This window comes from Benincasa hispida, chromosome 3, assembly GCF_009727055.1.
Source record: "Benincasa hispida cultivar B227 chromosome 3, ASM972705v1, whole genome shotgun sequence".
Taxonomy (NCBI): domain Eukaryota; kingdom Viridiplantae; phylum Streptophyta; class Magnoliopsida; order Cucurbitales; family Cucurbitaceae; genus Benincasa; species Benincasa hispida.
In genome coordinates, this window is record NC_052351.1 from 51,774,884 (window position 1) to 51,785,078 (window position 10,195).

Below are 10,195 nucleotides of genomic sequence, written 5' to 3' on the forward strand. Positions count from 1 at the left end.
TTAGCTAGCATGACCTAAGATCTTCATTTTATGCGATCATCTTGACTTATGTATGCGTCCATCGCCCCTTTAGAGCTACTCGAGAGAGAGTCTAAAGAAAGAACCTAGACTTGAGAAAGAAAGGTTAGAATATAGGCTTGAGAAAGTCAGATTAGAACTGCATAAGCAAGAGATAGAAACTTGGAGATAAGTTCTATTTGCTAACATGCATCGCATGCACCCTAGAAATAGGTTATGGTAGTATGTGGTCGCCTTGTGTATGTGTGTGTCATTCATCATCGCATAGACAAGAATAGAGGCTTAGACGTAAGTCTTGTAGACATCCTCGTATACATCACATGCATCCTAAAACAAGGAGCTAAGCATTTGCATTGAGAGATGACCTGCTATTGTATGTGTGTAGCCTAATTGCATAACTTGAACGCAATCATAGAAAGTGTTAGCTAAATCCCTTCTTAACCCGTTCCCTGCATACTTATTGTAACTTTCGTTGTTATTAACTCTTTTCTCAATTCCACCGCATAGGATTTATATTTTAAACAAACATACGAACCGACTCATTCTTTTATTTGTCACCGCAAAGGAATCAGAATTCACCGTCGCATACTGTCTCCATACACTAGAAGAATTTCGGGCTTTAATGTCGGTTTTAAACTGCCATTAAAGGGCTTTAATGTCGGTTGTCTTTAATGTCGGTTTTAAACCGACATTAAAGCCCTTTAATGAAATTATCAACCGACATTAAAGCTCAAAATCTGTCCGTTTGATCAATTATTGTCCCTTTTTTTTAAATTCTGTTGTCGAATCCATTTTTTTGGTCAAAAAGTATAACATGACACGTCATCATATAAAATTATAATTTAAAAGGTTGTACAATAATATTCAGCCCTTGAAAATACAAATTACAAGTAATACAAACATTATGATTGTACAAATATTATGAGTTTACTATCCTTCTCAACTTGGTAAGTATGGATCTCTTCATAATTCTTCTTAAACAGACCCCTCCAGCCTCAGCAGTGTTTGGTTATAAGTATCTTTGTCTGACCACTGTTGTTCAAAGGATCACAAACAAAAAAGGTTTAAGGCAAAGGTTTGAAAGTGAAAATATGATTAGAATTCATATTCAACTAACTGTGTTTATTAGGAATGTGTATAAATGGTACATTCAAGGTAAAATTCTTTACTAGAGTTCCCTAAGAAAAAGCATAAAGAGGTTGCGATACCAATTCTTTACTCCTTTGTTGCACCTGCAAAACAAGAAAACTCAATAGTTGAATAAATGAGATAATCTTCTTTTTAAAACTCTGATTCATCAACTAAAACTTATTAAAACTGTGAGTCAAACATTCTTTTAGTGTATTTAATTAGCATAATGCACATGTTCTCAAGCCAATCAATCGTTTAGTTCTTGCATCTATCACTTAGCTCCAGCGGCTCATTGTGTAGCTCAATCATTTAGTAAACGATCTCGCGTATAGGCTATTATTTAGCTGCCGCACCTATCGTTTAGCGCTAACGCCTTATCCTCTAACCCATTTGCCTATCGCTTAACGTCATCACCTATCGCTTAGCATTCTGCCTATCGTGTAGCATGTCTGCTCATCGTCTCGCGCAGCACGACTATCGTCTAGCGCTCATGTCCATCGCGTAGCACCATCGTGTAATCTATTGCTTAGCACCCGCACATCTATTATACGATTATCCAGCGCCCGCGCATCTACAATATGATTGTCCAGCGCCCGTTACACGATCGTCTAGTGTCCACGCATATCTATATGTTCGTTTAGCGTATTGCTTAGCTCCGTGCATCTTATATACGATCTTCTACCTCATTGTTTAGCTTCTTGCATTGCTACACGATCTTCCAGCGCCCACCTACACGATCGCCTATCTCATCATGTAGCGCTACCTATTTGTTATGTGATCATCTACCCAGCACCTTGCGCTCAACCTTTCGCTTTCACTGCTCTTGCTCATGCATACCCAACGTAGGAGGAACTCTTGGCAACACCTCTTGCCAATACTTCAACAAATGTATCATATACAACAAAACCATTAATCAAATCGAATTTCAAAGGCCATAGACACATAAAAAGTAAGCCCAAATCTAGGAGCAGAGAGACATATTGAAGTGAAAACACAGGTGGCTTTCATTAAGACATTTACACAAACAGTTGAGAGGCGTAACATAAGAACAAAAATTTCTGAGTTTAAGAGAGGAAAGAGAAGAAGAGCATATTAATCTTGACGAACGACGAATGGCGAACTTTAGATCTTTAGATCTAGACTTTAGATCGAATGAAGAACGGCAGCACACGGATCAGTGCGTCTACTCATCGTCTAGTGCTCATGCTCATCGCGTAGCGCTATCGTGTAGTCTATCGCTTAGCGCTCACGCATCTGCTATACGATCATCCAGCGCCCCCTTACACGATCATTTAACGTCCGCGCATCGCTATACGATCGTCCAGCGCCTCGCGCATATCTACACGATTATCTAGCGCATCGTTTAGCTCCGTGCATCTGCTATACGATCGCCTACCTCATCGTTTAGCTCCCCACATTGATACACGATCGTCCAGCACCCGTTACACGATCGCCTACCTCATTGTGTAGCGCTACCATTTGCTACACGATCGTCTACCCAGCGCCTTGCACTCAATTTTTTTCTTTCACTGCTCTTGCTCACGCATACCCAACGTAGGAGCAACTCTTGGCAACGCCTCTTATCAATACTTTAATAAATGTATCATATACAACAAAACCATTAATCAAATCCAATTTACAGCCATAGAAACATAAAAAGGCCCAAATCTTGCAGTTGAGAGAGCATATTGAAGTGAAACCGCAGCTGGCTTTCGTTGAGACATTTACACAAACAGTTGAGAGGCGTAACATAAGAACAAAAATTTTTGTGAGCTTAAGAGAGGAAAGAGAAAAAGAGCATACTGATCTAGACGAATGAGGAAAACGAACTTCAGATTGAACGACGAACGACAGCACACGGATCCTAGCGACTTCAGATCTACGCGATTGGGTGTGGCAGCCTGGGTTGCACGACGAACAGACCTACACGAAATCCAGATCTACACCACGACAGACCTGCACGGGTTGCACGACGGCACAGGTTACACTACCCATTGGCAAGAGTTTGGAAGAGAGAAGTGAGAAAGAAGAGGCCTAAAGAAGGAGTGTGAGAATAAGAGGAAAAGAAATATGGGGAGAGTAAAGAAGGATAAATTAAAAAAAGGGTGGGGGAGGGAATAGAAAATAGGGGGAGACTGAAGAGGGAAAATTAAGCGGGTCTTTAATATTGGTTTTAAACCGACATTAAAGTACCCTTATATTGTCGGTTTAAAACCGACATTATACATCCGATTTCACTTTTTTCAACCGACATTAAAGCCCAAATTCTTGTAGTGATAGTCCCTGTGTTCGACCCTGGGCTTACCAAACAACCTAATAGAATTTATACTTGGATTTTTGCTAGGAAAACTTGCAGGTACAACGCGTACACCACATCACAATATACACTATTTTTTCATCAATATTCACAACGCATCAGTAAACGATCTCGCTCGCAGCGATCTCGCGCATAGCCTATCGCTTAGTTGTTGCGTCCATCGTTTAGCTCCATCGTATAGCGCTGACGCCTTATCGTCTAACACCCGCTCATCAATTAGCATCATCGCCCAGCACCTGCGACTATCACACAACGCCATCGCTTAGCATTCTGCCTATTGTGTAGCGCTAACGCTCATCGTATAGACTATCACTTAGTACCCGTGCATCGTCTAGCATCTAAGCTCATCGTCTAGCACCCACTCAAAGCTTAATGCTATCATGTAGTGCTATCGTTTAGCATTATTGTCCAGCTTCAACGCTTATTGTCTAGCGCTTACACTGATCATGTAGTTCTTAACGCCTATCGTATAGCCCAATCATCTAGCACGTCACTTCACATCGTTTTACGACGCGCGCATCTTCATGATTGTCGTCCTAGGCGCATCGCTGAGCTCCATGCATTTGCTACATGATTGCCTACCTCATCGCGTAGCACTGCTCATTTACTACATGGTCGCCTATCTCATCATGTAGCACCACTTACTGCTATACAATCGCCCACCTAGCGCTTGTGCTCAACATCTCGCTCTTTCCACTTTCGCTCACATGAACTCAACGCATGAGCAACTTGGCCAATGTCTCTTGCCAATGCCTCCGTCAATCATGCATTCGACTTCACAAGCCCACGCATTGTTGCCTTCGGCTTCATACTACACTTAGCCTCATCTCATGTGTTAAAAACCAAATGCATGCTTCCTTTTGACTTTGTACTTAGCCAAATTTCATTAGTAAAGGCTTATCTCCAAACTACTCAAGGAAAATCTATTCAACACTTAGAAAACTTCCTTCCCTTCATCATAGGATTTAAGTTTCACTTAGTTAATTCCTTTAATTACCTACTTAAGTAGGAAAATTGAAATATGAGTTTCACAATAGAGAAGAGGAATACAGAGAAATTGGAGATTAGGGAATGAAGAGGCATACGAAAAGATGAAATGGGGAAGGATTTTTTGAGTCAAAATATCGAAACAATCCCATGTTTAAAGCCAAAAGATTAAATGTGAGCAAAAAATCGAGATCTAAACTAGAAATAAGCCACAAAACAACTCACCATGTTGCTGAAAAGAAGAACCATGGTTTTGAGATACGAACAAGTGGGTTGGACAAAGTGCATAGCAGGCCGGCGGGGAAATTGCATAGATTTGTGAACAAAACTATATGGAAGAGGCTCAATGGATGAAGATGTATAGGCATCAACTATTGTGGCTGATGGGAGAAATGGAAGTGTCGATGAGAGAGGTTAGGGCAAAGGTGAGTTCAGACCTAAAATTTTAGCATGCATGCTAAAGGAAATTGAGCTTTCCGCCCATTTTTTTTTACTTTTTCATTTTCTCTCTCTTTTTTTTTATAGGCATTTCAATAAATGCCATAAAGAAAAGTTATTAATAGGAGTATTTGTTGTAGTGCCTCAATCTAAAACACCTCAAATGAAGCCTAAACTACAACAAGGAGTACCCATGAGTTAAAGACTAAATTACTTCATCTAAATTTAATTCAAAAGGGTTTAAACAGAGTTCTAAAGCCTAAAACTCACCAGAATATGCTTGGATTTTGTTAAGAGGTTTCAAATATTTCCAAAGCTATTCCGAATCCTTACTAGTTGGTGTCCGAATAGACTTAATCTTACATATTTGGTGGTGTGAGGAAGTGGGTAACTCACATCTAGTGCCAAAAAATAATGGGCAAGTGTCGAGTCGTTAAAAGATGTGTGGGTTAGTATCTGCTCTATGCCCGAGTGTGGGTGTGTTAGCCAATTGAAGCAAATTGCAAGGAAGGTAGGTTCACGTGAAGAGAGAAGGGGAGGGAAAACCAGATGGGGGCTAGGGCTTTTCTTTTATAAAAAAACACACACTCCATTCTGTTTTTTTCTTTAGCTCCAAATACAGTTTAAAAATAAAATAAAATTAAAGGGAAAAATAAAATAAAATTTAGCATTTTCCTTTAGCTCCAAATACAGTTTCTAAAATTGGCATTCCAATTTAAAAGTGCAAAAGATTTGGAAAACTTTCACATAAAATATTTTTTCCAACATTTTAATAAATTTAATTTGGCAACTTTAAAACCTGTCTCTTATACACATCTAGATGTGTATAAGAGACAGATGTTTGTCCATCTTCTTCTATTGCTTCCTCTTTATATAGCATTTTTTTTTCAATTGAAATGAAGGTAACATTTTGGCGTAAAAGCTAAAAATAACATTTTTAATTTTAGAGAAACAACAAAAACACGAAATTTGTTAGAAATCTTGTTAGTAAACAGCTTTACAATAAAACTAACAACTCAAAATTGACATTTTATTTTTTAAGTTTCTAAATGATATTTTCTTTTCTGTTTTCCATTATTTTTTATTTAAAAAATAAAATATGTTAACCACTTGTTGAATGCTTGTGTGATTGAATTTACTAAGTGTGAGAATCAACGTGTATTTGAAAGGTGATTCTTAATAATTCATTCATAATCAACTTTATCAAACCCATAAAGCGACTAACTGTTTTTCATAATCAATTCTAGCACTCTTAAAAGTGGTCTAAATTGAAGCCTAAAACAATTCTATTATATTTGCATTTGATGATGGTTTAGAATAGCCATTAGATATGTCTTTTGAATACATTTTAAAATTGTCATGGTTTATCACTTATCTGTAAATTTTGGCATTTTTCTTTCATTATTAGAGTGTTTTCTCCAAACTATCAAATTTTGCCATTAGGCATAAATTGGAGCTTCAAGTGAAAAGAAGAGGTGTTGCAGTCATTGAGGAAAACATTAAGACGCTACTTGTGGGTCCTAAATGCACAAAATGCGATTAAAAATCATTTAAGTTATTTATTACTTATTCAAATTGTTTTTATATTTACTTAGTAAAATTGTTATATTTAAAAATTAATACATAAAATTAAAACTAAAAAATATATAATTAAAAAAAATAGTAATTATCTTAATTCATACACATCTAATTTAAATTTTTAATTTCGGAAAACACATAATGTTGATATACATATATTAAAAAAAAAAAAAAGCATAACAATTTTTAAACAAAATTTATAGTTATTCGATTTAATAAGAACATATTTTTTAAAAATTAATACATAAAATTAAAACTAAAAAATGTATAATTAAAAAAAATAATAATTATCTTAAATCATATACATCTAATTTAAATTTTTAATTTCGGAAAACACATAATATTGATATACATATATTAAAAAAAAAACATAACAATTTTTAAACAAAATTTATATTTATTCGATTTAACAAGAACATATTTTTTAAATTTATTTTAAAATTCCAGGTTTATTATAGTTAAAGCAAGGAATTATACTTTCTCCTGAGGAGGGGTTTCTACTTCTTCTGATTGTTCTCACAACTAAAACCATAGTTCTGACCTTTTCTCTTAGTTTTCTTGGACTTTTGGTCCAGATTTATCACAGTAGAGGTGGATTTCCCAAGAACAATATTCACCTCCTCCCTTTAGTCCTGCTTCCAGGCTTCCTCCTCAATCGTCAAGCGGGTGATTAGACTTTCCAAGGAAAACTCCTTAGTCTTATGCCTTAAGATGTTCTTAAAATCCTTCCACAAGGGGGCAGTTCGTTAATAATAACAACAATTTAGAATTACTCATTCAAGGGCATACCTTCACTTATTATTTCATGGGCTATCTTTTGTAGCTCGTGGGACTGGACCTCCACAGATTTGTCATCTGTCATCTGGAACTTAAGGTAACGGTTGATGGCATACTTTTTTTACCTGACCTCCTTGGTATCATACTTCTTTTATAGTGTTGTGATTGGTGTTCTAAATCTCCTAGTAGTCTCATAGTTTGTAAATGTAAAAATATTATTATTAGTAAAATACGTGTTATTTTATAAACATTTACTAAGATCCGTAAACTAAAATAACTTAAGCATGTATGTGGAGACATACAAGTAGATTATGCCTCAAGTAATAACCTAGGTCTGTAGTAGATGGATAAAGGAGGGATACCTTATCCTGGTGACACTATAGATATGGCCCGCTTTGTAGATGTTACAAGTGTTGTAAAGTGCTACAAATGGTCTGATCCTAACCATTCATGTGGAGACATGCGAGCAGGGGTATCCTATACAAAGAGTTTGTATATGACCAGACCACGAAATGATTAATCTCTTTATATAACGTTGTTGATAATTGAGACTTACTTTTCACTAGAATGACCATAGGTGACATGACCTTAATCCTGAGTGAGTTGGGAATTCCTGCTCATGAGGGTGGTCCTTTGATTTTTATAGGTGAGAATGGCCAGATTGCCAACTCAACGAACCTACCATATTGGGGATTCGTCTGATTGGGGAGATGGAAACTCAGCTACACAAGACAGAAGTCACTTCTTCCCTGAAGCAAGGGTAAGTAGATAAATTGCTCCCTTAAGGACTGATTCTGGGTCTTGAACATAGTGACCACACCCTCTATTGGGACGAGAGGACTCAGTGATAGTGGGAATATAACTTATTGTTCATTAGAGGAATCAGTGGTACCGAAGGAGTTAGATGTAACTACATGGGTAAAATAGTAAATTGGTTCAGTTGTACTTACGAGCGATTTGTAAAGGGTCATTGCACTGTTGATTGGTTATATGGACATAGAAATATATTTGTAGTGCGAGGAGTGCAACTCTCGATCTTCGGTGGAGTGTCCGACAGCTAAGAGATGGTGGATCTCGTGACTAAAGAGTTTACTTAGTCATTCACGTACCGTTGGAGCTTCAAGCTACAGGTCCATAAGGTCCTCTTGGTAGCTCAATAAGTTCAAGTTGAGAATTCGATTTTGGATTAGTTTGAAGTGTTCAAATTAACAAGAGAAAATTTGATTATATATTATATAATTCAATTAATTCAATTATATGTGATATAGTTGATATGATGTATTTGATACATTATATGATTAGAGAAATTAATATAAATATGATTTATATTAAATGCCATAAAATAGAAAAATAATTATGGTTTATATGTTACAGATGATGCAATATTAAAACTATAGGTTATAAATATAATATGATAAGTTAGTTATTATATTTATTTATAATATATTAAGTATGTGATAATTAATAATTATTTTTCTCAATAACTGTCTTGAGTGGGAGGTTATTTGTGGTTTATGGTAACTGTGAGATAAAAAGGAAAATAGTTTTTCAAAATAAAATGATTCATCATTTGAATCTTTCTCACAAAAACATCACTATCAAGTAAAAGATTTTTACTAAATGATAGTATCTCATAGCCTCAATGATCAAGTATCAAGTTTACTATACGATAGTTACTCGTTGCTACACGATCAAGTAGTAAGTCTATATGATAGGCTTCTTCTTCTACACGATCAAGTATCAAGTCTATATGATAGACTTCCTTCTTCTGCCGCGTATTCGATCGTTTACTTCCTTCATTCTTCTATCCAAAGTCATATAGAGCCTACAACTCTTGGATTCTTACACCGAGAAAACCAAGGTAACTCTTGTGGTGGTGTTCTTGTTCTATTCAAGGGTCGACGATTGAGTTGTACTCGATTGTGATCGAGATTCATCCAGTTGCTCATTGAGTTCGAGTTCTGGTCATTGCGTTCGAGTTCATGTTGTTGGACACGTTGCTGAACGATCGAGGGATACTAGAAGAAAGGGTTCTTCAAAGGTATTACAAACTCTATCCCTTATTTGTTCGTAAAAAAAACATGTTGTAATTTACTCGTTATGCATAATTTGTTCTTCTTGACTGTAAATGTTTGTGTTCTTTCTCAATGGCATTTGGAACGATCTGCATCCGCTCACTGGTTCTCTATTTAGAGTTCTTTCATGCAGGACGTCTCAAACTTCCATTGTTGTCTTCATTGAGCTGTAGTAATGATACAGATCATCAGTCAAACTATTTAATATGAAATTTTTACATAGAAAATCTTTTTCTTCCCAAATAACAACTTCTTTGATTTGTTGTTCAGTAGGATCTTCTTTTGGGATAGTTGGCTTCTCCATAGTGCAAACGCCTGCAACCTTCTTAACTGTGAGAAAAAAAATAGCATCTTCTACTTCCACCGTTTGAAGTTCGCTCCTTCGAATCAAAACAGACGGTTGAGCTCGAAGGTCATAATTTCATTCTAATTTGAAAGGGTCCTCACAGTAGTGGCAGGTGGATCGTCTTAAAATTTTTGGAACCTTCTACCTTTTGACGGACAGGATTTGACGATAGAAAATAGTCACAAACGACAGTCGTTAAGCAAATATAACCTACAAAACAGAAACTCGTTACAGGCTAAGTTGTGGATCTCGCTCGTGGCTCTACTAAAGTGTGCAAGTAGTTCTACAGAATTGCTACATCATCTTCAGGATAAAACAACCCAGAATATATGATATTGTCTCGATTAGAGTAACACCATGAAGGTACTAAAGAGGTTTAATCTAAGTGATGCAAATCCTGTGACTCTACCTATTTCTCAGCGTTTTAAGCTGTTCTTAGCTAACTCTCCTAAGGAAACTGACCTAGAACGTCAAAATAAGATGTTTATAGTACCTTATAGCCAAGCAGTTGGCAACCTAATGTATTTG